A 17882-nucleotide genomic window follows, 5' to 3' on the forward strand; every position below is an offset into this window, starting at 1 on the left:
GCTGGTAGTGCTGGAGGTGATGCTGTAGCAACATTAGGGGCTGCCAGGACCAAGGCACTGCTTGAGGAAGACCACTAGCGCCTGAGAGGCAATAGTCAAGTACTGATTCTACAGCGCTACCAACACCTCAGCACTGCTTTCTACCACTGTACAAGGGATGCAGATACCTGCTGAGAACACCTCAGCACTGCTTCCTACCACTGTACAAAGGATGGAGACACCTACTGAGAACACCTCAGCACTGCTCATCACCACTGGACAAGGGATGTAGATACCTACTGAGAACAAGTCAGCACTGCTTCCTACAACTGTACAAGGGATGGAGACACTTACTGAGAACACCTCAGCACTGCTTCCTATAACTGTACAAGGGATGTACATATCCAGGGATGTGGAATTCCTATCGCCCGACGCCCGGGACATCTTGTTTGGGGTCAAGGGCAACAAGTTTTTATGTGTACTTTGTCCTTGGGACAAGTAGGCCCAACCCTCTGCAGCACAAACCCTTTGGCTGCCTGTTTACAGAGAGTGGAACTCTCTGCAGTTGAGGTAATGTGTTACCAAAAGATAATGCTGTTCGAACTTGTATTTATGGTTCATTATTTGAAAACCTTCATTATTAGGGTGAGTGCTGTAAGTAAATGTTTTAAGGTCACACTTCACTACTGACGTTGGTTCCAGTACTAAAAAAAAAAAAAACGTGTATACACATGTTTGAAAAGTTTAGGCTATGAGGCTAAGTATAATGCTCCCAGAATGCTCTCTGATTATATGCAAATGAAATGTCATTTAGTAAAATGTGTTGATGCATGCTAGTATTTCCCAAAAATATTTCTAATGGAAAATCAGTGTAACCATTTTCAACACGATTATGGGAAGCATGAAAATAAACAAACACTGACAAAGCCAACTGATCTCACATATTTTTATAAGTCTTTTAGTTTCATCAATGCGTGTCTTGTTTTGACATGGCTTTTGTAACACTTTATTGTTGTGGGAGCGACCAGGCCCTCAACATTGTAACAAACACTGGCAAAAAAAAAAACCAAAAAGTTTTTGAAATCTGAAAGCACAATTTGCCACCAGTGGCATAACAACGGCCCGCAGCCGCCCTCCAGAGGGCCCCTTCAGCACAGCACCTGCCCTAAGTGAGTCTGGAGAGGGGGCTCCTCCATGTTATTTGCAAAGGGGCACCCTCCAGTTTCGTTACGTCGCTGATTGCCACTGTAGTTCCTGACACTGAACAAAACTACTTTGTGTGCCAATATGCTCCTTGTGGAAGAGCAGAATGCGATCACTCATAGTAAAGCCAGCCGAAAGAGAGAGAAATAGAAGTTTAATAAAAACAAAATGTCTTAGTTAACACCAGACCTAATTAGGGACCAAGACCCACATGTAGGTAGCTTTTTGCATGTCGCAAACAGCGACTTTCGCTGTTTGTGATGTGCAAAAAGCACATTGCGATGCACAAACCCAGTTTTGTGGTTCGGTAACCTGGTTACCGAATCGCAAAACGGGCTTGCGACTCGCAATTTGGAAGGGGTGTTCCCTTCCTAATTGCGACTCGCAGTGCAATGTAGGATTGTTTTGTGACCGCGAACGTGGGCGCAAACCAATCGCAGTTTGCACCCATTTCAAATGGGTGCTAACACTTTCGCAAAAGGGAAGGAGTCCCAATGGGACCCCTTCCCCATTGTGAATGTCACTGTAAAAAAAATTTCGGAGTAGGCAAATGAAACGAAAACGTTTCATTTTTCGTTTTCGTAATGCATCTCGTTTTCCTTTAAGGAAAACGGGCTGCATTACAAAAAAAACAACAACAAAAAACTGTTTTTTTGAAAAGCAGTCACAGACATGGTGGTCTGCTGTCTCCAGCAGGCCACTATCCCTTTGAGGGCCGCCATTCACAAGGGGGTCGAAAAATGCGACCCAACCTCATGATTATTCATTAGGTGGGCATTTGCGAAGCCCTTGCGAATCACAGATGGTGTCAGGGACACCATCCTACATTCGGATTTGCAAATCTCAAATTGCGAGTCGCTCTGACTCGCAATTTGTGGGTCGCAAATCTGAACCTACCTACATGTGGCCCCAAATTCTTAAAGTCACAAAAGTGCACCCATGGTATATGTCGTACCCCTATCAAATATTGGTGAACTGTATTTTAGCATGGGTAAATACGCATGTGTAGATTTGCTCATGTGAAAATCTATTGAGCATTTGCAAGTTCATTTTCCCTCCAGCCACTTTCTTCCCAACCCTAGAAGAAGTTCTAATTCTGCCATTGTCAGGAGTAAATGTCCAACCTTTCTTATTATGGGAAAATATTAGAGAGAAGCTGGTGAAAATCTTTAAAACATGCAGGTTAGCAGGTTTGCAGACTCAAAGGCATTCCAGCCCTGGAACTATTGCTTACTGCTTCCTCCAGCCCCAGTATGCAGATCTGCAGAAAGGTGGCAAAATAAGGAAATTGCTACAGTAGGGATTGAAACGCAAGTATTCAAGCCCTACTATGGTAGTAGCCCTGGCATAATCAGAGAGGCTATTATCAGAGCTCTTACATAATGAGATTGCTGCCATAATTTGTCGCCACACTACATGGCACCAAAGGGACAAGTAGATCTTTTTACAGGACAAGTAGATTTGAGAAGCAACCTGTCCCCTGGACAAGTAGATATTTTAATAAATTCCACACCCCTGTAATATCTACTGAGAACACCTCAGCACTGCTTCCTACCACTGTACAAGGGATGCAGATACCTACTGAGAACAACTCAGCACTGCTTCCTATAACTGTACAAGGGATGTACATATCTACTGAGAACACCTCAGTACTGCTTCCTACCACTGTACAAAGGATGCAGATACCTACTGAGAACACCTCAGCATTGCTTCCTATAACTGTACAAGGGATGTACATATCAACTGAGAACACCTCAGCACTGCTTCCTACAACTGTACAAGGGATGGAGACACCTACTGAGAACACCTCAGTACTGCTTATCACCACTGGACAAGGGATTCAGATACCTACTGAGAACAACTCAGCACTGCTTCCTATAACTGTACAAGGGATGTACATATCTACTGAGAACACCTCAGCACTGCTTCCTACCACTGTACAAAGGATGTACATACCTACTGAGAACACCTCAGCACTGCTTCCTATAACTGTACAAGGGATGTAGATACCTACTGAGAACACCTCAGCACTGCTTCCTACAACTGTACAAGGGATGGAGACACCTCCTGAGAACACCTCAGCACTGCTTCCTACCACTGTACAAGGTATATAGATACCTACTGAGGACACCTCAGCACCACTTCCTACAACTGTACAAGGGATGTACATATCTACTGAACACCTCAGCACTGCTTCCTACCACTGTACAAGGGATATAGATACCTACTGAGGACACCTCAGCACCGCTTCCTACAACTGTACAAGGGATATAAATACCTACTGAGAACACCTCAGCACTGCTTCCTACAACTGTACAAGGGATGTAGATACCTACTGAGAACACACCTACTGAGAACACCTCTACTTTGCTTCCTACCACTGTACAAAGGTGTATAGATACCTACTGAGAACACCTCAGCACCGCTTCCTACCACTGTACAAGGGATGCAGATACCTACTGAGAACACCTCAGCACTGCTTCCTGTAACTGTACAAGGGATGTACATATCTCCTGAGAACACCTCAGCACTGCTTCCTATAACTGTACAAGGGATGTAGATACCTACTGAGAACACCTCAGCACTGCTTCCTACCACTGTACAAGGGATGCAGATACCTACTGAGAACACCTCAGCACTGCTTACTACAACTGTACTAGGGATATAGATACCTACTGAGAACACACCTACTGAGAACACCTCTACACAGTTTCCTACCACTGTACAAGGGATATAGATACCTACTGAGAACACCTCAGCACTGCTTCCTACCACTGTACAAGGGATATAAATACCTACAGAGAACACCTCAGCACTGCTTCCTACCACTGTACAAAGGATGAAGACACCAACTGAGAACACCTCAGCACTACTCCCTACCACTGTACAAGGGATATAGATACCTACTGAGAACACCTCAGCACTGCCTCCTACCACTGTACAAGGGATGTACATATCTACTGAGAACACCTCAGCACTGCTTCCTACCACTGTACAAGGGATGTACATACCTACTGAGAACACCTCAGCACTGCTTCCTACTACTGTACAAGGGATGGAGGCACCTACTGAGAACACCTCAGAACTGCTTCCTACCAGTGTACAAGGGATATAGATATCTACTGAGAGCACCTCAGCACTGCTTATTACCACTGTACAAGGGATGTAGGCACCTACTGAGAACACCTCCGCACTGCTTATTACCACTGTACAAGGGATGTAGGCACCTACTGAGAGCACCTCCGCGCTGCTTCCTACAACTGGACAAGGGATGGGAGGCACCTACTGAGAACACCTCTGCACTGCTTCCTACCACTGTACAAGGGATGCAGATACCTACTGAGAACACTTCAGTACTACTTCCTATCATCTTAGCTGGGATGGAAACACCTACTGGGAACAGTCACTGTTCCTACCACTGTAGAGGGGATGGCGATAAATACTGGGAACGCCTCAGTACTGCTTCCTACCACTGTAGAAGATGGTGATATGCAAATGTAGCACCTCAGTACTGCTTTGTACAACTTTAGAAGGGATGGCGATACCTACATGGAACACCTCAGGACCTCTTCCTACCACTACGGATGGATGGGGATATCTACTGAGAACACCCAGTACTGCTTCCTACCACTGTAGATGGTAGTGGCCATACCTACTGGGAAAAACTCAGTACTGCTTCCTACGAGTGCAGAAGGGATGGAAACACCTACTGGGAACAGTCACTGTTCCTACCACTGTCGAGGGGATGGAGATAAATACTGGGAACGCCTCAGTACTGCTTCCTACCACTGTTGAAGATAGTGATACCCACATGTAGCACCTCAGTACTGGTTTGTACAACTTTAGAAGGGATGGTGATACCTACATGGAACACCTCAGGACCTCTTCCTACCACTGCGGATGGATGGGGATATCTACTGAGAACACCCAGTACTGCTTTCTACCACTGTAGAAGGTAGTGGCCATACCTACTGGGAACAACTCAGTACTGTTTCCTACGAGTGCAGAAGGGATGGAGACACCTACTGGGAACAGTCACTGTTCCTACCACTGTAGAAGGGATGGTGATACCAACTGGGAGCACGAAACACTGCTTCCTACCACTGCAGAAGGGATGGTGACATCTACTGGGAACACCTCTGTACAGCTTCCTAATGCTGCAGAAGGGATGGAAATACCCAACTGGGAACATCTCAGTACTGCTCCTACCACTGCAGAAGGGACAGTGATGAAAGCAACTGGGAACACCTCACCCATCATGGTAGAAAGGATGGTGCAGTACTTCATATGGATAGTTGTGAAATGTAGATGCAAGGAGATTGAATACTCATACTGTTGTAATCGTTATCAATGAGTGGTGTGAAAATAATTCTGAGAATCGAGAGCTATGAAGTAAAAAAAAAAAAAAAATACTTCAAGGCTCAAGATCAAGAAAGGAAATGAGACATCTCACCTCTTCATTCAAACAAACGCAAAACGTGTAACAGAAGACGGGAAGCCCAATGAACACAATCAGGAAGTGTACTTAATATACTGCCGAGCTCTCTCTCCACACACGTGCATACAAACAAGTGACATGCCAACAAACTTATCAAAGTAGAAGTAACATGTGCTCTCAGATCCCAATGATGGGTCAAAAGCAGGTGGTTAGACTGGTTAAGAAACGAAGTGCCCAAACAGTAGTTACTGAGGGTAGTAATTGCTTCCCCAGTGCCACATGAAATCACTAAAAGCTTCAAGAACAGGTCAAAACAATGAGTAAAACAGGGATGGCCACCCACTATTTATAAAAAGGAGCACACATGTTTGACAATGACCGATAACTATGGAAAAACAATGATTTTTAAATGTGACCATTACGCCCTAGTTTTTAAAGTAAGGAGTACAATAGAATTGTAAGCAAGTATTACTATTATTTTAAAAACAGTGTTTGTCTTGTAATTCACATTATAGTTATCTCATTTTCAGCTTGTAGGATATGAACTTAAGATAGAATTAACCAGCGGAACATCTCTTCAGGATGTGGTAAATTAGTAGAAAATAGTGGAACTGGGTCACAAAAGCCTAACCAATTTATTATTACATTTGAACACACACCTTTTGATTAGCTTTATGTTGGTGGTGTCAACTACACACATTTAAGTACTAAAACCAAACATCCACAAATCTACTGTAGTAAGGACTGGTATTTTCTGTGGCATCAACTTTTAGATAGGTGACCCAGTGAGTCCTTGTTCTCACAGAGGTGTCCCATCCTTGCTCTTAATCACACCAGCAGACACCACTAATAAAAGTGTACCTTTACACAGGTGTCTGTCTAGGTGTTTTTACTTCTACCATAGTATAGCTGGATCCCATATTTTTCCAGACAAGTTGAATTTACACACTCCCTCCTGGGTGGTTGAGTCCGCCCAGGTGGCACTGTCCTACCTGGGTGGGGCTAGGTGGTCATATGATGAAGCATGACACTATATAGTGTGTGAGACCAAGCTAGTCCGTAAAGGAAACCCCCCCCCCCCACCACACAACACCCCACAGCATCTAATACAGCAACTCAGAGTGAGTTCAAGGAGCCCCAGGCGAAATCCTCTGCCAGCGGCTCCTCAATATAAGTGAACCCCAAACCCTTTGTGTTTATGGCATCAGAAAAGAGGCCTGAAAGAAGTAGGGGACAATCAGGAACTTGCATGAAGACTTCTTCAGGAGGGCCAGTGGAACTCTAGCTGTCACTGCATGGCTCATGATGGAACATTATGAAGAAGCAGTTTAGTATTTGTCCAAGGTGCTCTGACTCTTGCTGGCGTGGACTATCACTACGCCGCTGGCCTCTCCAAACCATCAAATGGACACACCAGGGTTTTCATGTCCCAGTATCGGTAACCTAGTCTTCAAACTCAGGCACTCAAAGACACACTCACCAACCAGGGCAAGGACATACCTGGGCCAGACGTCGGAGCAGCCAAAGATCTACAAAAGCCTCAAACGGTGAAGAAGAAATGGATGGAACGACTGGGGGAGACAAACTAAAACGCAGCTAGGATAAAGCGTAAAATACTGGAAGTGAAACTTTGAGCATTGCACTCTACTTATATGACTGACTCGATAGTTTCTATGTTTGAGGACGTTTTCTGGTCTTAAAAAGGTTTGGAAAGGGCTGAGAGGAAGCACCCACATGACTCTAATCTAGTGCATATTTAACAAGACAGCTAGCAGAACTGAACACAAGCAGCACAATACAAAAGCCAGCTTGGGGAGTGTCTTAGTTGCCTTTAATGCAATGTGGTAATGAGTCAACATTGTTGTTCTGGCTAACATTAGCACATTTCAGGTGGGCTCGTTCGATGAGAACTCCTAGCTTCTCAACATGACCCACAAGTCACAACCAAGTTCATCTTGGTTAACACATGCTTGTCAGCTTAATGCTATAGAGACAGCATAGCACTGATATTGCTCCACACGGGTCGATCTCTATCAAACTAGTACAATCCGACATCTTGCGCGAGGGCTGGTATTCAACAGAAACATTCTGGTCCGAATATCTTGAAATTTCCATCCACAGCAGCCACCAAGAATTAAACTTTATACAGAACTAAACTCAACATACTTACTTAATGTGGTAGCTTCTAGTGACGTTTCTGAAGGGAATTAGAATAATTCATATTTACTTGCATACTCCCTAAAACTAAACATTTTTATATATTCAAAATACTTTGGAGCAGTGGTTGAGCTGTGGTCAAAGGACCCCTGGTGGTTTGCAAAGCCTACTCAGGGGGTCCATGACTGGTTGGAAAAATAATTATATTAACATTGCATATAAAACAGTAAAATGTTCTATAAATGTGAAAGAATATTAAACTGGGGGCTGAAAATTAAGTTAGTATCTTGAGAATTGTGGGAGCAGAAAAAGTGTATCAAAAAGAATACAGCATCGACAAATGCGCCAACCTTCCAACTGAAATTAACATTTTGATTTTTATTATATTTGCTTGTAAATTCAATAAAATATTTTATTATTTGTGTATTTGTTTGAGGAACGCTCCTTTCTGTATTTTCATGTATTGTTTTGTGATTCAAATTATCTCAAATGCTTAGGCTAGGGTCCCCAGTTTCCAGTAATGACTCAGCATGGGGTCCCTGGATTTCAATAATGATTGGTGTCCCTGCGTTTCAGTAATGATTACCTGAGCCTTACACTGAAGTCTAAACATTAAGAACCACTGTTTAGAGTTTCTACCAAGTGGCCAAGGAAGGGAGCAAAGGGCCCTAGAGAAAGCATGCATGAAGACCTTACTTACCTTGGATACTCTTAGATACTCTAACTGCAGAATCCTCACTCAAGAACATCCACCAGACTGGAGGGGGAAATTATTAATATTTTTTTTTTTTAACAGAGCTCCATACCGCCCCTTAAGTGACAGAGTGGAGCTGCATATAAGCGCCACCCCCCATGAAAAGGCATTTTCTTGTCTTGTCAGTTTTCATTCCCTCAGACGCTAAGCGCAAAAAAGTTTTGGGAACAGTGTACTCATCACTAACTCCCGACATGCACAGACTGGGGAAGTTGTAGGGCAATGAGTAATCTGCATGTAGAAAGAGTAGCCACCAAAAGAGCTTCACAGAAGGTAATGGACTTGTTCTTCTGAGGCATACCATCAACCACAGATTTTTCACCTTGAAAAAGATCGAAAGCAGCACCTCCCTAAGGTGGAGAGTCTGAAGTGTGGGCAAAGGGCAAAAGACACTGCAAACCCAAGCAGATGAAATGTCCTCACAGGACTTACTGGCAAGGCAGTAGTGCTTCATGAATGTATGCACCAATGCTCATGTCACAGCCTTGCAGATAAAAAAAGACAGGCACCTCTCGCGCCAAAGCAATTGTTGAATCATTTGCCCTGGTGTACTGGGCTCTCAAACCTTCCTGTAGTGCTCCTTGGTCAAAGCCTAGCATAACAACGATCAAGTCTATCCATCTTGACATGGTCCTCTTCTGCACAGCCTTCCATTTCTTTGGGGAAAGTGGATTGTTCACTCAATGGTGTTTGGAATGATCAGTATAAAAATGTAAAGCTGTATTAGGGTCCATCCATTGGAGCCCCTCCCATTCTTTCGAGGGAGAAAATAACGCGGGCAGAGTGTTCAACTGCTCGGCATGAAAGGCAGTAACAACTTTCATTAAGAAAACCACGCAAATTCTTACCACCAATTTGTCTGTAAAGAATGTGGTGTAGGGCGGTTGCAGTGAAAGCACCTGGAGTTCACCCAGGCAATGAGCTGGCAATCACAATTAGGAAGACAGTCTTCAAGGCCAGGAAACGTAGCTAGCAACTAAGCTTAGACTCAAATGGCATAAATAAGGCAAATGCCAAGACCAAGTTAATGTTCCACTAAAGTATCACTGTTTGTGATGGAACTTGTGCATCAAACATTTAATAAACGTAAGTGCTGGAGGCGATTTATATAAGAACGGCTGGTCCTGCTAACATAAAAGGGTCAAAACTGCTGGCAACCTTTTAAAGTGTCACTTCAAGGTCTTGCTGGGCTAAAGCTAAAACAGACAGACACCCAACTGATACGCCTGTAAGAGGCTGTGTCCCTGGTGCCCACCAGGTCACCAACTTTCCTCAGTCAAGCGTAGATGGATTTTCTGGTGAAACTTTGGGAGCAAGGAGAACATCCACCACTTCAGGAAGTAAACTGAATGCAGTCAACTGCCGCTGCTCAATCTCTAAGCATGGAGGTGTAGGTTGTGGAGATTCTGCTGAGACAGGAGGTCTTCCAAAGTGGTATACTGAAGAGAGAAGAGATGCTCATGCATTCTGGGTACCACACTATTAGCCTAATCTGGGGCTACTACAATGACTTGGGCCCGATCGTTATCTTCTTCGGGGCAGTGGTGGTAGTGGCAGAAAGGCTCATAAGGAGCCCTTTGTACCATTAAGCAGGAATGAGTCTCCTAACTAATGTTGTGTGGGATTTCGAATGTGCAAAATAGTTAACAATGAGAGTTCTCACCGCTGGTGAGAGGATTTAGCCAGGGCCGTCCCCGCTTGTCAAATATGCCCCGTGCCACCCTGACACGTAGGCATCAGGCGTCATGTGTTCGACATCTGCCTAGCTCACTTGCTCTTTAGTGTTCAGAGATCTTGCCAGTTGGCTTCCAACCAGTAAGCTGTTCTGGAGCTCCAGGCACTTTTAAGAGGCATCAGCTCTCGGCATCATAGAAGCCAGGACCTCACATCACCTTATTTGTAACAGCACACCACGTGACCAACATCTCATTCATGGAAAGCAAAACAAACCTTGTAAGCCAAAAGGATCGGCCTGTACCTCAAGAAGGTTTATGTGGGGCCAGTGCTTGACTGGAGACCAGGGGCCTCTGATAACCACTTCTTCCATGTGACCCTCCTGGAACCAGTGCAGATGCATCTCATCACCACTATCAGCTCTCCGTGGAGAACGTAGAATGTCATGCCACAGGACAGACTGATCAGTCAGCCACCACTGCAGACCTTGGGCAAGCATGCTCCGACACCTGGATAGTGTTGTAAAGGCGGCCTTGATGATGAGACCACTGAGGCTTAAAGTTCCACTGCAAGGTTCACGTATGCCCCCTGCCAAAGCGGACAAGAAGAATGCCCAGGGCTAAGAGGCCAAGAAACCTCAGAGCCATCCTTCTCCTGGATTCGGGATCAAGTCTGAGACTGGGATAACAGCCCGAATATTCTGCGCTTGTTTCAGTAGGGGGAAAAACCCTGATCATGTTGAGGATCACTCGAATGATCAAAGGTATTAGGTGTGAGTTTGGCTGTTTCATGTTGTAGCTCAATGTTAAGAGTTTTGACCGTGTCTGGATGCAGTCCACAACTCAATGGTGAACCTGCATTCAACAGCCATTAGTCTAGTTTTCAGGAATAAAGAAGCTCCTGACATCCGAAGATGGGCAGTGACCACCATCACTTGTGAAAACCCAAATGGTGCTGGCGAGGCCGAAAGGAAGCATGGAAAAGTGAACATGTTCCTGGTCCACCCTGAACCGCAAGTGACACCTGTGAGATTGCATGACAGTTACATAAAATACACATCAAGCAAGTCCAATGACAGCATACAGTCTCCTGACAAAAAGATCAGGATGAATGTGAGGTTTTTGAATGTGTCCTACTAAAGGAAGCCTTCAGGGGTCGGAGATCCAAGGAATGCCAGAGGCTCCCATCTTTTTCCTGTTCAATAAAATAGCAGGTCTAACAACCCCTACTCTATGGCACCCTGGGACAGTAACAGGGGCTCTACTGTACCAGGATGGACAGATGCTCTTCTGAAATTTGCACTGGTGTGGGAAGAATACCAAAGTAGATTCGCTTTATCTCTGAAAAGCTGATACCACCAAAGAGCACATGCATTAGTGATATCTGTACATCGTGGGAAAACCCAGCTGATCTTGTGCTAGTGTTTTTATGAAATACAACACTGGTAACGACTGCCCTGCCAATGCATTCAGTGGTACCCAAGCCTGCAGAAATGATAGACTTGTCCGCATCCTGCCAGTTTGAATCGTATGAGCCAAAGAGGCCCTAAAGTCCTCTAGGCCAGCCAGCAAGACCTCGCTGGCCATGTCATAAACGACATGCACAAATCAGTCTGGCACAGCGATCCATACAAAATGTGTATGCACTGCTGTGCCAGGCTGGCAGAAGGAAACATGCTTCACAGGCAGCAATCCTTTTGGATGATCCTTCTACGTAAGTGGTAAGAAATGAATTGAGATTCACCTTATTGGTTCAAGGTTGTACACTACTAATCTCCGGAGTAGGGGGCTCGGTTAGAAAGTCTGGTTCACTTGGCGCCAGCCTATATCACCTACCTGCTAGGAGGTGGGCAAGAACAGTTTTGACGGCAGCTCTCGGAGTATCTGCAAAAGTACTGTTAAATGGTAGCAAGGTCTCAAAACAATGCTAAGGAAGCCAAATTGCTGTAAAAACATTTACGTCTCATCGGAGGATAGCTGTAATTTCAGTACTTCAAGTGGCTAATAACTTTGGTGACGAATCTGCACGTGATTTTCTGAAGAAAAAAAAACTACACCCACCTCGGCTCCTTCTTAGAAAGTTTCAAATTCATCTGGCAAGTGGCAGCTCAGAAAAAGGGGAGTCTCCAGACATTGTTTTTCATTGTTTATTGCTATAAAAAATGGTCTGTGCCAGATCACGAAAAATAAAACAGCTGAACGTAATTATACCAATTTGGCAATCCACTGAATCTCCACTGCAAAAGAACAATTTTTTTCTGTTGGCCCATTTGGTGAACTAGCGGCTCCTGCAGTTCCATGAGGTTTAAAGTTGGGCCAGAGGGTGCCAGAAGTGCTATGAAGATTTGCAGTGTGGGCTCTTGGAAGGCTGCAGGCTCGACAACAACTAAGGGAACTCAAGACGTGTTGGGACAAAGTGAAGAATCTAATCCGCATCTGCTGACCTTAAAGGAGTGAGACTTTAATCTTGATGCACTAGTGCCTTTTCCTTGCATTTAGAGTCGCTGAATGGGATCGAGTCCAATTTCACTTTCGTATGCTTGGAGTTACCCAAAGATTTCAATCCGGAAGTGGAACAGTCTTGGGAATGACCCCAGGACTAGGCCCATGACTGAAGCAGGAGCTGAGTGAAGACCTCAACTACTTGTCTTGAATCGACTTTCGGTAACTAAGGACACATATCACACCTGTTCAAGTTGTGTCCGAAGCCCAGGCACCAAAGGCTCAACTTTATGCTGGTTTGTGAACAGCATCTGCTTCCTGCATAGCTTATTGTTTTTGATTGGGACATCATTACCTAGCACACCATTCAGCGTCTTTAGGAGTCACTAGACGACCAACAGGGTCTAAGCAGCATTCCAGACACTTCAGAATTCATAGAAAAAAAAGGAACTGACAAGTACACCAGGGTGATGCTAATATGTGGCTCCACCACTTCCAGGGAGCTAATGAGGCAGCGTAGGAGCGTAGCCACAAAATTCTCCAGATCCAATCTGGCACCTTAGAGATATTCTAATTCAAGAAATTTTCATTTAGAAGAAACCACCAGAAATAAGCCCCTCTAACCACTGATTAGGTAGTAAAATATTGTGATAATCAGGGTTCAACAGGTCCAAGGTGCCTTTGCTCTGCACTGGCTGAACCACTGATCGCTATGCCCGCTTCTATCCTAGAAGAACTGCTTTCTTAGATACAGCTAGTGGTCCATGTCACAGTCAACCATACAAATGTATATGTGGCCTTCTTTAATGTTCCTGTTTTGTGGTTTTTCGCTATTCAATTGGGTTCCCCACTGCCATTTAAGATCAGTGTTAACCCTTCTATGATTGTTTATGCCCCTTTTTAAAAAAATTGTATGCAGTGATTTTTCAAAAGATACAGTAGTTAACTAACAATGAAAAGGTATATACCCAACCAGTTAAAATTGCATCGGTATATGATAAGTACAATGTATAAAACTTAAAATACATATAGGGGCAAATATAGCAGAGTATAGGCATACACACTTCATTTTATAAGGCTGCTATGTGGGTTACACCAGGGTAACCAGAGTACATAAAGTTGCTGAGAAACTGTTTTGTAAGAGGTAAGTACTGAGTGGCTCCCAAAAGTCTTGTGGCCAAGCCTTAGGGTGAGTTTCAGCAGTATGTATTTCTAGATGCTCCTTATAGTGCAACAAAATAACACGTTACTTACCTTTGCAAATGCCTTATCTGATAGAGACTATCTAGCTGCAGATTCATCACCTAAGAATTTTCCCCAGGCATTAGACTGGATAAAGAATTTAAGCAGTACTCCTGTGCACCGGTAGGTCTTTTGGCTCCTCTTGTCATTGTCAACGCCAGAAGTAATCTGCGTGGTGCCTCAATAGGTGCCATCCCTAAGTGGGCTGACGTCAGTTTCTTTTAGCGCCTTTCCAGGCCAGAACCGCAGAGTTATGAAGAGGACTGACCACTGGTGTGTGAAAAGTAAGGCCCTGAAAGGGGGGGGAAGCCCTATGTTTATAAATCTGTTCGCAGAGCGGGGAGGAAGGGTGGGTTGGTAAGGAACCTGCGGCTAGACTGTCTCTACCAGAGAAGGCAAGTAACTTGTTCATCTGATAGAGACTTTTAGCCGCACATTCCTTACCTTAGAATAGATGTCCAAGCAATACCTCTGTGGAGGATGGTCTGCAAATTGATTTCACTCTAAGAAGTCCTGCAGGACTGTACAGCAAAGTGCCCGTCCCTATGGACCTGACTGTCCAGGCAGTAGTGCTTGGTAAACGTGTGCAGAGATACCCATGTTGCCTCCTGGAATAAGTTCAAGACTGAAACTCCAGTTGCTAACGCTGTGGTCACAGCCTCGGCTCTGGTGGAATAAGGAGGCAAACCCTCAGGGGGTTGCTTCTTGGCCAGTGCGTAGCATATTTTGATACAAAGCACGATCCATCAAGATATGGTCCATTTCTGTACCACCTTCCCTTTCTGGGCTTCAACCTACCGCATGAAGAGTTGGTAGTCCACCTGGAACTCTTTTGTGGGGTTAAAGTCGAATGGCAACACTCTTTCGGTCTAGTCGGCGGAGTTGTTCCTCTTCGTAAGAGGGATGAGGCAAAGCATAAAAGGCAGGCAGGCTGATGGGCTGGCTTACATAAAAGGGAATGACCAGCTTCAGTAGGAAGGAAGCTCTAGCATCAAGGAACAGCTTGTCTGGGAAGATGATGTACGGAGACTTAGACAAAGCCTGGAACTCACTGACCCTCCAGGAAGATGTTGTCACTAGAAAGGACATCTCAATAGGGAGGTGCCTTAGCGGACAATTGTGTAGTGGCTCGAAGTGAGCATAAATTCAAAAAATTAACTCTAAATTTAGGTCTCACTGAGGCATGATGAATGGGTGAAGATGTGAACAAGTGTTGGAGACCTTTCAGAAACCTATGTACAAGGGACTTGAAAAGGAATGGCTAACGTGGCAATCTCAGAAATGCTGAGGTGGCTGAAAGATTGCTTTGGGCACCTTAAAAGGCTGAGCCTTGCTGGGCAGGAGAACGAATAAACTGAAAGACCTAAGAAAAGGTAGCAGAAAGAGGCTCAACCTGCTTTTCTGCACACCATCCCACAAACTTGCTCCAATGACAGGTGTATACCATCTTGGTGGGGTGTCACTTGGCTGCCAAGATGACATTGCAGATTTCGGGCCAAAGCTTAAAAGCTGTCAACTGTCACCGGTCAATTTCCACAAATGAAGGTGGAGAGTTGACCGGTTCAGATGGAGAGTCCTCTCTCTGCTGCTGCTGCAATCCAAGATCCTCCTGAAGGGACAACCTGATCGGAGGACTGATGGCCATGCTCAACATCTCAGGATACCAGACTCTCAGAGATCAGTGTGAGTCAAGGATGACTTGGGCCTGGTTGTTCCTGATCTTCTTGAGAACTCTGGGTAGGAGTGGTATGAGCAGAAAGGTGTACAAAAGGCATGAGCTCCACTCAAGAGGCCTCTGAGCGAGAGCCAGCTTTCAAACTCCAGCGTGCAAAACTGCTGACATTGTGTGTTCTCGGTGGTGCCAACAGGTGTAATCAAGGCTCTCCCCACTGTTAAGAAAGACTTTGCACCACCTCCAGATGGAGATGCCATTTCTGATCAGCTAGGCATCTTTGGCTGAGTTTGTGCACTCTGGCATTCAGAGATCCTGATAGGTGTTGAACCACCAGGGAATTACCCTGATGTTCCAGCCATGTTCATAGACACAGGGCCTCTTGACCAAAGGTCCATGATCCCACCCACCCTGTTTGTATCAGTACCACATGGCAGTGGTTTTGCCAGCAAACACCTCCAGCAGCCTTCTTTCAATGGAGGGTAGAAAGGCTTTCAATGCTAGTCTGATCGCTCTGTGCTGGAAAAAGCTGAGTGGGGTCCAGATTCTGTGGGAGACCAGAATCCACTGGACTCCACCTCTCCTAGATGTCCGCCGCAGCCCAGGAGGGATGCATCTATCACCACTGCTAGATCTAGTTGGGGAAGAGAGAGGGGTATGCTGCTGACCCAATCGCGGTTCACTTACCACCACTGCAGATCTATTGTAGTGCCCTCCAACATCTGGACCAAGTAGCACAGATTCCTCTGATGGTGCAACCACTGGAACTTCAGGTTCCACTGCAGAGGCTGCACATGCAAATAAGCATGTGCCACAAGCAGCAGGTAGGAAGCCATGAGGCCAAGCAGCCTCAGTCATTCTCATCAAAATCCAGGATGGAGGCTGAAACATTAGTATCAGTCTGAATATCCTGGACTCGCCAACTGGGAGGATAAGCCCGAAACTTCACTGTGTCCAGAACAGCTCCAATGAAAAAGAAGGTCTCAGAAGGGGTCAGGTGTGATTTCGGCACTGAGTGCAGGAGGTCTGCCCACTAAGTCTGGAGGTGGGAGACGACTGCCTGGGACCATTGAGATAGGGGAAGACTGGCACCCTTTATCTCCTCAGATGACCTGCAACACTGCCATCCCCCGAACACCCGAGGGGTGCTGGTAAGGCTAAAGGGGAGCACTGTGAACTGAAAGTGCTTGTGACCTTCAGTGAACTGCAGGTAACATCTGTGGGCACGCAGGACGGGGAAGTATGCGTTCTTCAAGTTCAAAGCCACCATCCAGTCTCCCAGGTCCAGAGCAGAGAGGACTTGAGCAATCTTAAACATTTTGAATTTCTTCTTTTTCGGGAAGAAATTGAGAGGATGCATGTCTAGGATAGGGCAAGGGCCCCCATCCTTCTTGGGCACAAGTATGTAATGGGAATAGTGACCATAATGTACTGCTGAAGCCAACACACTCTCTATGGCTCCCTCCCAAAGAGAGACACCAGTTTCTGGGGGAGTAAGGAGAAATATAGATCTCTGTCAGCCTGTCACAAGTGGGTGGCATGGGTGGAGGAGTAGTCACAAAGGGGAGGAAATAGACCCTTCAGAGAATATGGAGAACCCTGGGGCTGGATGTTATAGAACGTCAGTGGTACAAGGTGGTGGTAAATCCTGCCTCCCAATGGGTGCCCATGATGGTTGGAGGACAAACCAACGATGCTTGGGAGCTGTGGCTGTTGGAGGACTGGTGAACTGGCCTGACCTCTGGCTACCGGACCCATGGGGGCTCTGGGTACAGCATCCTTGGCCACGTAGGGGATGGGAAGCTTGCATGCCCTGGTGGCTGGGCGGGTAGAGATGTGGCTGGAAGCCCCTTCCGTTGCCACAAAAGGAGCGAAAGGCAGGCTGCAGTTGGCGAGGTGTCATGATACGGTTCAAGGACCTAGTCATAGCTCTGCAGTCCTTGAAGCGTTCTAGCACGGAGTCCGCCTTGTCTCCAAAGAGACAGGAGTCCTGGACATACCTTGAAAAGCCAATGGTTATCAACCAGACATGGTACCTAATGGTTACCAATGATGAAACTGCTTTGCCTAGTGAGTCAGTCATATCCAGCCTACAGCAAACTTAGCTTAGTCACTCCTGTCAACAATAGCTCAGGAGAGTATGGCTCAGGCCTCCTCCGAGACCATAGGCAGCACCTGTGCAACTGGGTCCCAGAGTGAGTGGGAGTACCGGCCCAAAAAGCATGCAGTGTTCACTGACTGCAGTGACAGTCAGGCGGAAGAATACATCTTCTTTCCTAAAGTTTCCAGCCTCTTAAATTTCCTGACCAGTGAAGTGGTAGG

At 45.6% G+C, this 17882-nt stretch overlaps 1 protein-coding gene across 4 annotated transcripts in view; it reads right to left on the reverse strand.

Moving 5' to 3' along the window:
- The window catches only part of CNOT4 (CCR4-NOT transcription complex subunit 4), a 534336-nt gene that overhangs the window by 29273 nt on the left and 487181 nt on the right, over positions 1-17882 (reverse strand). The gene's annotated exons all lie outside the window — the stretch shown is intronic.

The sequence above is a fragment of the Pleurodeles waltl genome, chromosome 4_1, assembly GCF_031143425.1.
Source record: "Pleurodeles waltl isolate 20211129_DDA chromosome 4_1, aPleWal1.hap1.20221129, whole genome shotgun sequence".
NCBI classification, from domain to species: Eukaryota; Metazoa; Chordata; class Amphibia; order Caudata; family Salamandridae; genus Pleurodeles; species Pleurodeles waltl.